The 15,155-nt window shown below is 52.9% G+C and overlaps 1 protein-coding gene and 1 long non-coding RNA gene across 2 annotated transcripts in view; one reads left to right on the top strand and one right to left on the bottom strand.

Annotated features, from left to right (window-relative positions):
- Positions 1 to 4,324: 4,324 nt before the first annotated feature.
- LOC132388153 (uncharacterized) lies at positions 4,325 to 11,754 on the bottom strand. The gene is made up of 3 exons (XR_009510163.1): positions 11,718 to 11,754; positions 7,949 to 8,197; positions 4,325 to 6,828 (listed from the first exon to the last, which is right to left on the bottom strand). It is a non-coding gene; the product is annotated as an uncharacterized LOC132388153 (long non-coding RNA).
- Positions 11,755 to 12,203: 449 nt separating this feature from the next.
- Positions 12,204 to 15,155, top strand: part of LOC132388155 (uncharacterized) — a 306,739-nt gene continuing 303,787 nt past the window's right edge. The window contains exon 1 of the mRNA XM_059960505.1: positions 12,204 to 12,233. The gene's annotated coding sequence lies outside the window, so the exon portion shown is untranslated. The remainder of the gene's footprint in view (positions 12,234 to 15,155) is intronic.

Below are 15,155 nucleotides of genomic sequence, written 5' to 3'. Positions count from 1 at the left end.
CAAGGAATTCCTGGGAGATATTCCCCTGTCGTTGTTCCTGGGGGGGGTTAGGGATGTAATAATGGTGAAGCTGGCGGGTGCGAAGGAGTGTGGGTGGGTTAGAAGAGCTCCCGTCTGCTCATGGGGAGGAAGATGGGGGGGGCTCTATGTATAGTGAGGGGTTCGAGGAGGGCATTTGATAGTGAGGCAGTGGACATCCTCACCCCTCCCGAGAAGTCCCAGTTGATGGTGCTGACAAGATCGAAGAGATTATTTGCACATCCGGGGCTGTGAATCATGGGCCGAAACTCGCCTCCCTCCGCTGGCCAGGCAATCTGAGGTCGGTGAAGCCCTTGCGCATCATCCTCAGATGGAAGGAGTTGCTATGTCCGGGATTGATGGCCGGCGGCCGAAAAGCCCTCCGGGATGAACTGGTGAGAGACAGCCGGGTGGGAAGCAACCTGGTGCCTTCGGGGGGTCGCCGGTCGGGAGGTGGCTCGGGAAACTCTCCAGCTTTCCTGCTCTGTTCAGGGTGAAGGGTGGCTCCGCTCTCAGAGGGAAGGGTGCTGGTGCAGAGGTCTCGCGTGCTTCCGGTGTTCCTCCGCAGGTTTACCAACCTCTCAGCCCTTGGGCTCAGGAGATCTGCAGTGAGTTTTCGGCAGGAAACCCATCCCATCCCACCACTTGCCTCCTGGGGTGGCAGGCAGGGGCCTGCATGAGCCACCTCAGCTCCAGGGGCTGACCTTCCAATTTAACAGCCGATCGTCAGACAACCGTAGAACATTGCAGCACAGAAACAGGCCCTTTGGCCCTTCTTGGCTGTGCCGAACCATTTTTCTGCCTCGTCTAACTGACCTGCACCTGGACCATATCCCTCCATCCACCTCTCATCCATGTACCTGTCCAAGTCTTTCTTAAATGTTAAAAGTGAGCCCGCATTCACCAGTTCATCCGGCAGCTCATTCCACACTCCCACCACTCTCTGTGTGAAGAAGTCCCCCCCCAATGTTCCCTTTAAACTTTTCCCCCTTCACCCTTAACCCATGTCCTCTGTTTTTTTTCTCCCCTGGCCTCAGTGGAAAAAGGCTGCTTGAATTCACTCTATCTATACCCATCATAATTTTATACACCTCTATCAAATCTCCCATCATTCTCCTACGCTCCAGGGAATCAAGTCCTAACCTATTCAACCTTTCTCTGTAACTCAGTTTTTCCAAGTCCCTGCAACATCCTTGTAAACCTTCTCTGCACTCTTTCAGCCTTATTAATCTCCGTCCTGTAATTCAGGGACCAAAACTACACACAATACTCCAAATTCGGCCTCACCAATGCCTTATACAACCTCACCATAACATTTCAACTCTTATACTCAATACTTTGATTTATAAAGGCCAATGTACCAAAAGCTCTCTTTACTATCCTATCTACCTGTGACGCCACTTTTAGGGAATTTTGTATCAGTATTCACAGATCCCTCTGTCCTACTGCATTCCTCAGTGTCCTATCATTTACCTTGTATGTTCTACCTTGGTTTGTCCTTCCAAAGTGCAACACCTCACACTTGTCTGTATTAAACTCCATCTGCTATTTTTCAGCCTATTTTTCCAGCTGGACCAGATCCCTCTGCGAGCTTTGAAGTGCAGGATATCGTTCCGCCTGGCTGTATGTTGGACGGAGTGCCACTGCACTTCACCGGCGTGTGTGCCCCCAGACGTGGGGGGTTGCATAGCGCCCGTTCTGGCAGGTGTCCACTCGGTAAGCTCCATCGACTCCGGGGGAGATTTCAGCTGCACCCTCGAGGTGGAGGACCACTCCGGTCTCCAGCGTGAGCCAGATTCGGTGAAGAAGTTAAAGGAGCGTGTCAGGCTCCTTTGACTCGGTGGAGACTTGGCAGAAACTTTACCCTGACTCTAGCGCCTTCTCGAGAAGGTCTAGCTGGGGAGATGTCAGTACCTACAGTTGAACTCTGTCTTTTTGTGTGTTTCCCCCCAGCTGTCAGTCTGTGGTTTTGTATTGCCATGTGTCCCTGTCCCCACTCCTGCTCTACTCCGGCCCCTGTATCACTGACTACTCCGTCTCTCATCAGTCTCTCATTATTACCGGTATTGTGTCTCATTGTGCTCCACCTATCATCTGCCTCTCTGTACATTGCTCGGTGTGTTTCAGTCCCGTGTTTTCACCAGATTGTGCTCGGTGTGTTTTCCTGAGCCTTTCCAGCGATCGTGTCTGTCCTCTGCCCGTCCGAATATCGACTCTGCCCGTTTCCCGATTCCGATTTTTGGATTTCTCGCGATGTTCTGATCTCCGTCTGAACTTTGACGCTGACTGACTTTGTTCGCACCTCGGGATTTGTTACTCGGATGGTATCACTTTTTGCACGGTACTGGGGTCTGCGACTGGATCCCTGCTCCAGCGTCCTGATTTCCCCCACCTGGGAAAGAGGCCACGCACCCTCTCTACCTCACCCTATCTATACACTACGTGACTATCAATGGTTTTGTATTGCCATGTGCTCCTGTCCCCGCTCCTGCTCCACTCCGGCCCCTGTATCACTGACTACTCCGTCTCTCATCAGTCTCTCATTATTACCGGTATTGTGTCTCATTGTGCTCCACCTATCATCTGCCTCTCTGTATATTGCTCGGTGTGTTTCAGTCCCGTGTTTTCACCAGATTGTGCCGGTGAGATTTCCTGAGTCTTTCCAGCATCCGTATCTGTCCGAATATCGACTCTGCCTGTTTCCCAATTCTGGTTTTTGGATTTCTCTGGATGTTTTTGATCTCTGCCCGAACTTTGACGCCGACTCTGCTTGCACCTCGGGATTTGTTACTCAGTTAATATCACTGTGTGCACAGTACAGGGTCTGCGTTTGGATCCCTGCTCCAGTGCCCCGACAGGAGATTCCTGCACAGACGCATCTGCAACTCTAAGGCGTGCATCTCCCACATGTCGGCATCCTCCATGTGGCTCATGTTAGATGGGGTTTCAATCCTTTCCACTGGTGGGTGGGATCTGGGCATTGGCACTTTAATATCCGGTTGCTAGAGGACAGCAGATTCGGGATTTGTTCCGGGAATTCTGGGTCGACCTGAATGGAGAGATGGGAGGATCTCTGCTCCCTTTGGCTTGTTACAAGAATCACCCCTTGTAATAACAGTCAGCGAGGCATGGAGAACCTGCATTTACCGACAAGTAACTTTTATTGTCTCAACATTGGGTTCACAAACCGTGTGCACCCGACTGGAATCCCTGAATCTCCATGAACCGTCAATGGAGAGAAAAGCTATTAACCGGGAAGGGAGTCTACGCTGGCCAGGCGTTCCTCGTGGTCCCGATCTCCACGTGTCCGTGGGGTTCTCCTTATCCGCAATGGTTGCTCTCTGGCTGCTGGACAGTTATCGCCCCTGTGTATTTCCAGCTCCTGAGTCTCATCAATTGAACCATTGGATCTCCAGCCCATTGGATCAAGGTCACCTGACCCACCCGGGTCACCTTCTTCCTGGTCATTGTCCAGGGCTACAGCCAACATTGTTTCATGGCTCCGCCCACCCCAGCCTCATGTATTTCTGCCGTTCCACTCCGACTGGTCCAAACCAGACAGAGTCTAACGAGATTAGAGATTGCAGGTCTGGCATTTTACACGACAAGTAGCTTCACCTCTGAGAATGGTCTCGGGCTACGTCCTCACTACACCGGATAAATCCGTAACCGAAGCTTTTTCTCTTCGTTTTCACTCTCCGTCCACACTGAAACGGCGTTTCCGTCCCCTGAAACCGGAGCTTTTCAGAAACGCTCTCCAGAGTGTGTATTTTTGAGAACACCGGATTGACCGGATCAGTGTGGACTGGGTAACCGAGACTTCTGAAAACATTGTCAGATGGCAGCGTGCTATTTCATTGTTTCCTGAACGCAACCTAAGAATTTCAGAACAGATGGCAACGAAACTGACGCCAGAAGAGTTAGAAATGTACTCACCAAATACTTTGACCCATAACTTACTGAATAAATAAGTATACTCACTTGGCCCAGTTTTCTGCCCTTGCTCGTATGAAGGTGGTTTACCTATTTATGCAAGTACTTCTCTGACAATAGATGTGTAACAGCCTAATGTGACATCGTATGGAAATACAAGGTAACAGTGATGCAGACATGTTTTACACATTTAACAAGGGGCTTTATTAATGCAACAGAGTTGGTCAGTTTTTCAATGTTCGTCATCAGCCGGGTCATACTGTCCGTGAACTCCCTGTCGGTCACCTCCGTACGCTCCAGTATTTGTTTTTTTTAGTTTTAAGTCGTCCTGCGCGAGAGCCAACAGCTGTCCATTGTTTAAGTTTAAGCCTATCGTTTTTACGCGAAACCGGCGTTTTCAAAATGATCCGGTCTAGTTTGGACGTAGCCTCATTTGCTCTGGTTAGATTATCCAAGAGCAGCAACAGTCAGTTCAGAGTCCACGCCCTTTACATAACAAATAGCTACTTGTCTGAGATGGTCTCAGGTTTCGCAGGTCGTTACCTGAATTTCCTCGTGTCCACATTCAGTTGTTCTGGTTAGACTACCCCAGAGCAAGAGTCAGTTCAGAGTCCACAAAATGGGGTGGGGGGGGGGGAGAGAAACAAAGACAACTAGTTTGTCTGCTCCCCCCCCACCCCGTCTTTGATTTATCAAACCCTCTAATTGCATACTGCGGTTCCTTCTGGCCGACAAGCAAAAGAGGGACGCGGGCAAAACCCAAGTCCCATTTCTATGTCGGGAGTACGTTCAGGGGTTGTATGAGCTGGGGCTCGGAGACTGAGCAGCTTGAGAGAGAGTTGTTTGACTTGGGAGTCCCGTCTTGGTCTTGCTACAGCAGAAATATCTGGAGAATAAAGCACTGAGGCATCTGCAGCTTCAGCCGTCCCAAAGCCGGTATGAGAGGTCATGGGTCCGAATGCTGCAGGATTAGGACTGCGGCTGACCCTTCTTCTACTCGCTGGAGAAGCGGTGGGGAGCCCAAAAGCAGCCAGTGGACTCGCTAGCTGCTGATGGCTCCTCCGTCACGGATCCCCAAAGAAATCCACTCCTTCTAAGGGTCGTTGTTCTCTCCAGAGGTCGGGGCTGAGCGAAGTTAAGATGGCGCTCAACGGCAACTCCTTTGCCTGCATCTTCAGAATCAGCTCTATTTCCATCTTCAACATCTGTATTTTTCCCTTTCAGGGTTGTTTTGAAGACCCTGACCTGGAGTTGCACGCTGACTGCAGTTCTTTGTGAGAATGGGACCTGTTCTCAGGGTTTCAGGACGGGCCGTTGTTCACGATCAGGACTGCCAAGGGTTCGGCCTGAGAGTCCCGCTCGGATTTGTGAGAATGGGACCTGTTCTCAGGGTTTCAGGACGGGCCGTTGTTCACGATCAGGACTGCCAAGGGTTCGGCCTGAGAGTCCCGCTCGGATTTGTGAGAATGGGACCTGTTCTCAGGGTTTCAGGACGGGCCGTTGTTCACGATCAGGACTGCCAAGGGTTTGGCCTGAGAGTCCCGCTCGGATTTGTGAGAATGGGACCTGTTCTCAGGGTTTCAGGACGGGCCGTTGTTCACGATCAGGACTGCCAAGGGTTCGGCCTGAGAGTCCTGCTCGGATTTGGAAGCTGAAGATCTCAGGCCTCCAGAGACGGGCGGATCAAGGGTAGGTGTCACGACAGGAGACACGTGTGTCGTCCTGGGAGTCGGAAAATCTGCTCTGTGCCCAGATTTTCGGGAACAGAGCTCAAGAAAAGCATCATAACAGACTTTTAAAATCGTAAACCAGCGAGTTGTTTGTTACATCTCCCTGCTCGCTGTGAAAATGGAGACACCTACCCCTCCCTTGTTAGGGAGAGAGAGAGCCTGTGGTATGTCGACTATCGGGTGAAACGCAAAATCTTTGGGGTAACTGCAAGTCCTGTGTCTTTGCTGTTGCTTTGCTTAGCTTGAGTGCTTGCTGACAGGTGCCAATCTATTATTTTGCCTGGGGGGGGAAGGGGTATTGTTGCTTGCTGCCGCTAATGCGCTGGGGGGGGGTGTTTGGGGTCATAACATATAACTGTCGTTCGTCCTTTGGGGGCGCCCTTCTGTTCTTGTGGATGGTTCCTCAGAAAAAAGATCTCAGCATGTCTGTTGTATACATTTCTCTGACATTGCCTTTGAACCCTCGAAGTAGCGATGTTTGCAGCGAGGTCTGGGAGGACTTGCTGACGGTCAGCCCAAAGGTCACAGAGTGGCTGGATGCTCCCCTGACTCAGGCTGGTGCAAGTCTCCCTGGTCTAGCTGAGTTCGTTCAGGCTTTCTGGGACGTCCTGGGGGTTGACTAAAGCCTTGTCCCAGGGGAGAGTCTAACCACTGGGGAGATGCCCCCTTAATAGCAGAGAGCTGTTGTGGTCCGGTTGCCCACGAAAGAGACCCCTGCCTGCTTAAAAAACTGGTGTCTTCTCCCTTGTGCGTGGACTACAAGTTCCTCACCCGGGCAATGGCCAGCCATCTTGGTTTGATCCAAACAGACCAATCCCACAGAGTGCCAGGCTGATCCGTTCAGGAAAATGTCCATCTCATCCACCTGCTCCAGGATCCTGGCTGACCAGCAGAGCCGCTCCCTCTTTCGACCGGGCAGAACACGTTTCCGGCTGGGCGCTCCTGCAGGCATTTGGGCTCGGACCACACTTTGCAGCCCGGGTTCGCCTCCTGTACTCCGCAGCAGAGTGCCTCATCCACGTCCATGAACCGTTGATGGCGCCCATTCCCTTTGGAAGGGGAGTTCGTCGGGGGACCCCCATGTCCGGCCAATTGTACGCCATCTGTGCAGAGTCACTTCCATGTCTTTGGAGAAGGACTCCTGGTCCTGTGAGAGACCGAATTGGAGGAAAGGGAGCGGACAGGGTTGAGGGAGAGGGTGCCGAGGTGTGTAAAGGGAGGAGGAGAGAGATGGGGAGAAGGGGAATGAAAGGGGAGGGGGTACAAGAAGGAGGGAAAAGGGAAGAGGGGGGAGGAGAGGGAATGAGTTGCGTAGGATCACAGAGTTATATGCTGCACTGTAACCAGGCCTCCACACCGTCCCATCACACTCTCCCGGGGTCAGACACAGAGTGAATCTCCCTCCACACCGTCCCATCACACACTCCTGGGGTCAGACACAGAGTGAATCTCCCTCCACACCGTCCCATCACACACTCCCGGGGTCAGACACAGGGTGAATCTCCCTCCTCACCGTCCCATCACACACTCCCGGGGTCAGACACAGAGTGAATCTCCCTCCACACCGTCCCATCACACACTCCCGGGATCAGACACAGAGTGAATCTCCCTCCACACCGTCCCATCACACACTCCCGAGGTCAGACACAGAGTGAATCTCCCTCCACACCGTCCCATCACACACTCCCGGGGTCAGACACAGAGTGAATCTCCCTCCACACCGTCCCATCGCACACTCCCGGGGTCAGACACAGAGTGAATCTCCCTCCACACCGTCCCATCGCACACTCCCGGGGTCAGACACAGAGTGAATCTCCCTCCACACCGTCCCATCACACACACCCGGTGTCAGACACAGAGTGAATCTCCCTCCACTCCGTCCCATTGCACACTCCCGGGGTCACACATAGAGTGAAGCTCTGGCCATCAGTTTATCCGGGGACGAGGGCCGTTAGACAGACGGACAGCCCACCCCTTTTATGGCCGCGACCAGTCCACATTCCTGATGACTCCTCCCCCATTCCTGATGACCCATCCCGCTCCCATTGAGCCTCCTGCCCCATTCCTAACGCCCTTTTCCATTTCCCCATCACGCATCTCCAATCCCTAAGATGCCTTGCAATTGCACGTGACCCACCCTGTCTCCATTCCCAGGCACGGTGACGTGCACCGCATCCCCAGCAACTCTGGTCCCATTCCCAAGGAACCTCCCCCATTGCTGTTCTCTCCGTCATTCCAAGTGACCCCGACTCCATTCCCGGCCTTACCTCTCAAAGATGGGACTGTGAACTGGATCCTTCCAATCCCATCACGATGGGTCCGTAAACCTTCACTATTCATCCCAAGGAGCATGACCACTGCCATCCAGCCCTTCACCCTGCCCAAACTCAATGAAACCACCAGTCAGGCTCAAACCACAGAAATAATCGTCATCATTGTGGACATTGGTAGTTTACGTCAAACCCCTCACATTTTATCCAGAATCGATGAAGGGTCTTGTTGCTCTGTTTTCATGGCTGTTTGTGGAAAAAACAGAATTTCAGGAGGTGTATTGTGTACATTCCTCTGGCATTAACTGTACCTATTGAAATATTTGCTGTTTATCCCCTTCCATAGATACTGTCAGACCTGATGATTTCCTCCAGACTTTGAGTGTTTGCTATAATCGTGCTTGGTGGGACAGTGGAATAGAATGGGAAGGGTGTGCGATGGGAGTCAATGGGAAGGGATGGGATCCATTGAAATCAGAGGGGAAGCATTGTGGATCCATTGGTATTGGATGGGAAGGGTTGTGGTCTAATAGGATTGGATAGTAAGAGCAAGGATTCAATGGGATGGAATGGGAAGGGTTGGGGTCCAATGGGAAGGGTGAGGATTCAATGGAATGGAATGGAATGGGAAGGGTTGGGGTCCAATGGGATTGAATGGCAAGTACTTGGATTCAATGGGATGGAATTGGAAGGGTTGGGGTGCAATGGGAAGGGTGAGGATTCAATGGGATGGAATGGGAAGGGTTGGGGTTCAATGGGATTGAATTGTAAGAGCGAGGATTCAATGGGATGGAATGGGAAGGGTGAGGATTCAATGGGATGGAATGGGAAGGGTTGGGATTCAATGGGATGGAATGGGAGGGGTGAGGATTCAATGGGATGGAATGGGAAGGTGAGCGAGGATTCAATGGGATGGAATGGGAAGGTGAGCGAGGATTCAATGGGATGGAATGGGAAGGGTGAGGATTCAATGGGATGGAATGGGAAGGGTGAGGATTCAATGGGATGGAATGGGAAGGGTTGGGGTTCAATGGGATTGAATTGTAAGAGCGAGGATTCAATGGGATGGAATGGGAAGGGTGAGGATTCAATGGGATGGAATGGGAAGGGTGAGGATTCAATGGGATGGAATGGGAAGGGTGAGGATTCAATGGGATGGAATGGGAGGGGTGAGGATTCAATGGGATGGAATGGGAAGGTGAGCGAGGATTCAATGGGATGGAATGGGAAGGTGAGCGAGGATTCAATGGGATGGAATGGGAGGGGTGAGGATTCAATGGGATGGAATGGGAAGGGTGAGGATTCAATGGGATGGAATGGGAAGGTGAGCGAGGATTCAATGGGATGGAATGGGAAAGGTTGGGGTCCAATGGGATTGAATTGTAAGAGTGAGGATTCAATGGGATAGAATGGGAGGGGTGAGGATTCAATGGGATGGAATGGGAGGGGTGAGGATTCAATGGGATTGAATTGTAAGAGCGAGGATTCAATGGGATGGAATGGGAAGGGTTGGGGTCCAATGGGATTGAATTGTAAGAGCGAGGATTCAATGGGATGGAATGGGAGGGGTGAGGATTCAATGGGATGGAATGGGAAGGGTTGGGGTCCAATGGGATTGAATTGTAAGAGCGAGGATTCAATGGGATGGAATGGGAGGGGTGAGGATTCAATGGGATGGAATGGGAAGAGTTGGGGTCCAATGGGATTGAATTGTAAGAGCGAGGATTCAATGGGATGGAATGGGAAGGGTGAGGATTCAATGGGATGGAATGGGAGGGGTGAGGATTCAATGGGATGGAATGGGAAGGGTTGGGGTCCAATGGGATGGAATGGGAAGGGTTGAGTCCATTGGGATTGCATGGTAAGGACTTGTGTTTTAGAGCTGGATCAGAAGGGTTGAATCCATTAAGACTGGATTGGAAGTGTTGGGGTCCATTGGGATTGGATGGGAAGGGTGAGGATACAGTAGGATGGGATGGAAAGGGCAGGATTCCAGTGGGATTGGACGGGAAGTGTTCAAACCCATTGGGATGAGCTGGAAAGGCTTGGTGCACTACTGTCGTAGACCAGTGGTCCCCAACCACCGGGCCTCAAAGCATGTGCTACCAGGCCGCGAGGAAACGATGTAATTTGGCGATATCAAACAATATGAGTCAGCTGCACTTTTCCTCATTTCCTGTCATGCCCACTGTTGAACTTGAACGCACGTGAGGTCATCATTCGGCAAAACACAGCGATACCCTCACTGGTTGGCCTCGGGTAACCAGCGGCCTCACTCGGCCGGCGGAAAGTGCCTTTGCTACTGGCCTGGAGCGCGGACAGATGGGCACCCCCTCTAAACCTGCTTAGCACACCGAAGATCGTGGGGAACCCGGTGCGAAAATATTTGCGGACGACCTAATTGGGGCTCAGGGTTTCATTAGTAGCAGAGCAACTACCTCGCTGCGATCTACTGAAAGTCACCCGTCCAGCCAAACTTTTGTCGGCCGGCAGATCCGACCTACTTACAAGGAGGGCTGGTGCACGCCCTGTCGCACTGCTCGTTGTGACCGCCGCGGGCCCGGCACGGTGACCTCCGGCCCTGACCTTGTCCTCTCACCCCACCCACGACCAGCCGCACCTGGCCAAGGCATCTGGCGGCGGGCTGGCGGGAGGCTGGAGTTCGGGCCCAGAGCTCAAAACTGCTTCGGCACTTTTGCGTCCAAGCACCCTACACTTAAGAGACGAATCCGTTGAGTTTTTTGAGTGGAAAAAAAACGCGATCAAGTGTTGAGAGCCATGAAAACTAAATTGCGGATTAGTCTGGACATAAGGAACCTCCTTAAATGCCTTCCCTTTAATTCATTTTTCCAATCCTCCTGCCATTGCGTCTCTATACCTTTTTTTTAAATCTTACTTCTCAATTCTGCTCTGCCTAAGGGTATTCTAGTTCCTACTTGTCCGCTCTGTGAGGCAGACTTTGCAATGCCCTCCACAACTTCATTTCCCTCCACCCCAGCATGCCCAGGTGTCCATGTAAATCTGACTTCACAACCCCTCTTCCCTACTCTAAACAAATCTAATAGAATCTCAGTAACTGTGTCAGGACAAGCTTTTGATTTATTCCCTTCTATAGCCCCTAAGCAGAATCCGAACAGATGACAAACCCTGCATGGTCGGGAGTCTTCTATCCAACATAAGGCCCAGAGGACCGCTAATAATTTTGTTGCAAAGACAGAAACACCATCGGAAACCACCAACATTTTCTGCTGATGTTTGTCAATTTATAGATCAATATATTAACATGGATTTTCCTTTTCGTTTTGAAAATGTCTTATTTGGGTTTACTAATAGTACCAAATCTCATAGGGAGCATTTCTTTATCCCAAATCTTTTATCTTTCAGCAAATTTTATATCCATAAATGCAAATACAGCGATAAGAAACCTTCATTCATATTTTTTAAATCAGTCTTCAAACTATAAGTTAATACTCTGAAAACTTCCCAAAACCAGAAACATGTACAGACCGTACAAATCTGTGGACCTTTCGGGTTATCTCTGTAAATGATTCTGTTTTGGGACTCCTTATAGATATAGTTCCATCTGTCCAACAGTATTTAGAGTGGATTTTCTTGTTTATTTAAAATTAATAGTTATACATTTGTTGCTGCTTACGTGCGATTCCCCGGCTTTGTTAGCATATGTTTAGTGTTTCTGCTCTTGTTCAATGAACATTCATCAAACGTTAAAAAAAAACGTCACCTGGAACCCGGCGCCTAATCTCACCTGCACACCGCCCTCCGAGAAGTGTTGCAGGTATGGCGAACCCACCTGGTAAAAACCACGCCCACCGAGATATCCCCACCGCCATTGGTCAAAGACACCCGCCCACCGAGATATCCCCACCGCCAATGGTCATGGACACCCGCCCACCGAGATATCCCCACCGCCATTGGTCAGGGACACCCGCCCACCGAGATATCCCCACCGCCATTGGTCAGGGACACCCGCCCGCCGAGATATCCATACCGCCATTGGTCAGGGACGCCCGCCCACAGAGATATCCCCACCGCCATTGGTCAGAGACACCCGCCCACCGAGATATCCCCACCGCCATTGGTCAGGGACACCCGCCCACCGAGATATCCCCACCGCCATTGGTCAGGGACACCCGCCCGCAGAGATATCACCACCGCCATTGGTCAGACTCGTGCGCCTGCGGGGCGAAGTCCAATCACTCTACGCCATTGGTCAGCGCATCCCGCCCACTGCGCGAGAACCGGCCCCTGCCGTTAGTCTCAGGTGAGGGAGGGTCTGGTTATAGTGAGGGTCTCGGAGGAAAGGGATAGGGTCTGAGGTGAGGGAGTGACCGGTGTTTAGTGAGGGTCTCGGAGGAAAGGGATAGGGTCTGAGGTGAGGGAGTGACCGGTGTTTAGTGAGGGTCTCGGAGGAAAGGGATAGGGTCTGAGGTGAGGGAGTGACCGGTGTTTAGTGAGGGTCTCGGGGAGAGTCTGAGGTGAGGGAGTGACCGGTGTTTAGTGAGGGTCTCGGGGAGAGTCTGAGGTGAGGGAGTGACCGGTGTTTAGTGAGGGTCTCGGAGGGAAGGGATAGGGTCTGAGGTGAGGGAGTGACCGGTGTTTAGTGAGGGTCTCGGGGAGAGTCTGAGGTGAGGGAGTGACCGGTGTTTAGTGAGGGTCTCGGGGTGAGTCTGAGGTGAGGGAGTGACCGGTGTTTAGTGAGGGTCTCGGAGGGAAGGGATAGGGTCTGAGGTGAGGGAGTGACCGGTGTTTAGTGAGGGTCACGGGGGAGGGGATAGGGTCTGAGGTGAGGGAGTGACCGGTGTTTAGTGAGGGTCTCGGAGGGAAGGGATAGGGTCTGAGGTGAGGGAGTGACCGGTAGTAGTGAGGGTCTCGGAGGGAAGGGATAGGGTCTGAGGTGAGGGAGTGACCGGTGTTTAGTGAGGGTCTCGGAGGGAAGGGATAGGGTCTGAGGTGAGGGAGTGACCGGTGTTTAGTGAGGGTCTCGGAGGGAAGGGATAGTGTCTGAGGTGAGGGAGTGACCGGTGTTTAGTGAGGGTCTCGGCGGGAAGGGATAGTGTCTGAGGTGAGGGAGTGACCGGTGTTTAGTGAGGGTCTCGGAGGGAAGGGATAGGGTCTGAGGTGAGGGAGTGACCGGTGTTTAGTGAGGGTCTCGGAGGGAAGGGATAGGGTCTGAGGTGAGGGAGTGACCGGTGTTTAGTGAGGGTCTCGGAGGGAAGGGATAGGGTCTGAGGTGAGGGAGTGACCGGTGTTTAGTGAGGGTCTCGGAGGGAAGGGATAGTGTCTGAGGTGAGGGAGTGACCGGTGTTTAGTGAGGGTCTCGGAGGGAAGGGATAGGGTCTGAGGTGAGGGAGTGACCGGTGTTTAGTGAGGGTCTCGGAGGGAAGGGATAGGGTCTGAGGTGAGGGAGTGACCGGTGTTTAGTGAGGGTCTCGGGGGAGGGGATAGGCTCTGAGGTGAGCGAGTGACCGGTGTTTAGTGAGGGTCTCGGAGGGAAGGGATAGGGTCTGAGGTGAGGGAGTGACCGGTGTTTAGTGAGGGTCTCGGAGGGAATGGATAGGGTCTGAGGTGAGGGAGTGACCGGTGTTTAGTGAGGGTCTCGGAGGGAAGGGATAGGGTCTGAGGTGAGGGAGTGACCGGTGTTTAGTGAGGGTCTCAGGGGAGGGGATAGGGTCTGAGGTGAGGGAGTGACCGGAGTTTAGTGAGGGTCTCGGAGGGAAGGGATAGGGTCTGAGGTGAGGGAGTGACCGGTGTTTAGTGATGGTCTCGGGGAGAGTCTGAGGTGAGGGAGTGACCGGTGTTTAGTGAGGGTCTCGGAGGGAAGGGATAGGGTCTGAGGTGAGGGAGTGACCGGTGTTTAGTGAGGGTCTCGGAGGGAAGGGATAGGGTCTGAGGTGAGGGAGTGACCGGTGTTTAGTGAGGGTCTCGGAGGGAAGGGATAGGGTCTGAGGTGAGGGAGTGACCGGTGTTTAGTGAGGGTCTCGGAGGGAAGGGATAGGGTCTGAGGTGAGGGAGTGACCGGTTTTTAGTGAGGGTCTCGGAGGGAAGGGATAGGGTCTGAGGTGAGGGAGTGACCGGTGTTTAGTGAGGGTCTCGGAGGGAAGGGATAGGGTCTGAGGTGAGGGAGTGACCGGTGTTTAGTGAGGGTCTCGGAGGGAAGGGATAGTGTCTGAGGTGAGGGAGTGACCGGTGTTTAGTGAGGGTCTCGGAGGGAAGGGATAGGGTCTGAGGTGAGGGAGTGACCGGTGTTTAGTGAGGGTCTCGGAGAGAAGGGATAGGGTCTGAGGTGAGGGAGTGACCGGTGTTTAGTGAGGGTCTCGGAGGGAAGGGATAGGGTCTGAGGTGAGGGAGTGACCGGTGTTTAGTGAGGGTCTCGGAGGGAAGGGATAGTGTCTGAGGTGAGGGAGTGACCGGTGTTTAGTGAGGGTCTCGGAGGGAAGGGATAGTGTCTGAGGTGAGGGAGTGACCGGTGTTTAGTGAGGGTCTCGGAGGGAAGGGATAGGGTCTGAGGTGAGGGAGTGACCGGTGTTTAGTGAGGGTCTCGGAGGGAAGGGATAGGGTCTGAGGTGAGGGAGTGACCGGTGTTTAGTGAGGGTCTCGGAGGGAAGGGATAGGGTCTGAGGTGAGGGAGTGACCGGTGTTTAGTGAGGGTCTCGGAGGGAAGGGATAGTGTCTGAGGTGAGGGAGTGACCGGTGTTTAGTGAGGGTCTCGGAGGGAAGGGATAGGGTCTGAGGTGAGGGAGTGACCGGTGTTTAGTGAGGGTCTCGGAGGGAAGGGATAGGGTCTGAGGTGAGGGAGTGACCGGTGTTTAGTGAGGGTCTCGGGGGAGGGGATAGGCTCTGAGGTGAGCGAGTGACCGGTGTTTAGTGAGGGTCTCGGAGGGAAGGGATAGGGTCTGAGGTGAGGGAGTGACCGGTGTTTAGTGAGGGTCTCGGAGGGAAGGGATAGGGTCTGAGGTGAGGGAGTGACCGGTGTTTAGTGAGGGTCTCGGAGGGAAGGGATAGGGTCTGAGGTGAGGGAGTGACCGGTGTTTAGTGAGGGTCTCAGGGGAGGGGATAGGGTCTGAGGTGAGGGAGTGACCGGAGTTTAGTGAGGGTCTCGGAGGGAAGGGATAGGGTCTGAGGTGAGGGAGAGACCGGTGTTTAGTGATGGTCTTGGGGAGAGTCTGAGGTGAGGGAGTGACCG

The sequence above is a fragment of the Hypanus sabinus genome, unplaced genomic scaffold (assembly GCF_030144855.1).
Source record: "Hypanus sabinus isolate sHypSab1 unplaced genomic scaffold, sHypSab1.hap1 scaffold_272, whole genome shotgun sequence".
NCBI classification, from domain to species: domain Eukaryota; kingdom Metazoa; phylum Chordata; class Chondrichthyes; order Myliobatiformes; family Dasyatidae; genus Hypanus; species Hypanus sabinus.
This window is presented reverse-complemented; position numbering and strand designations above follow the sequence as displayed.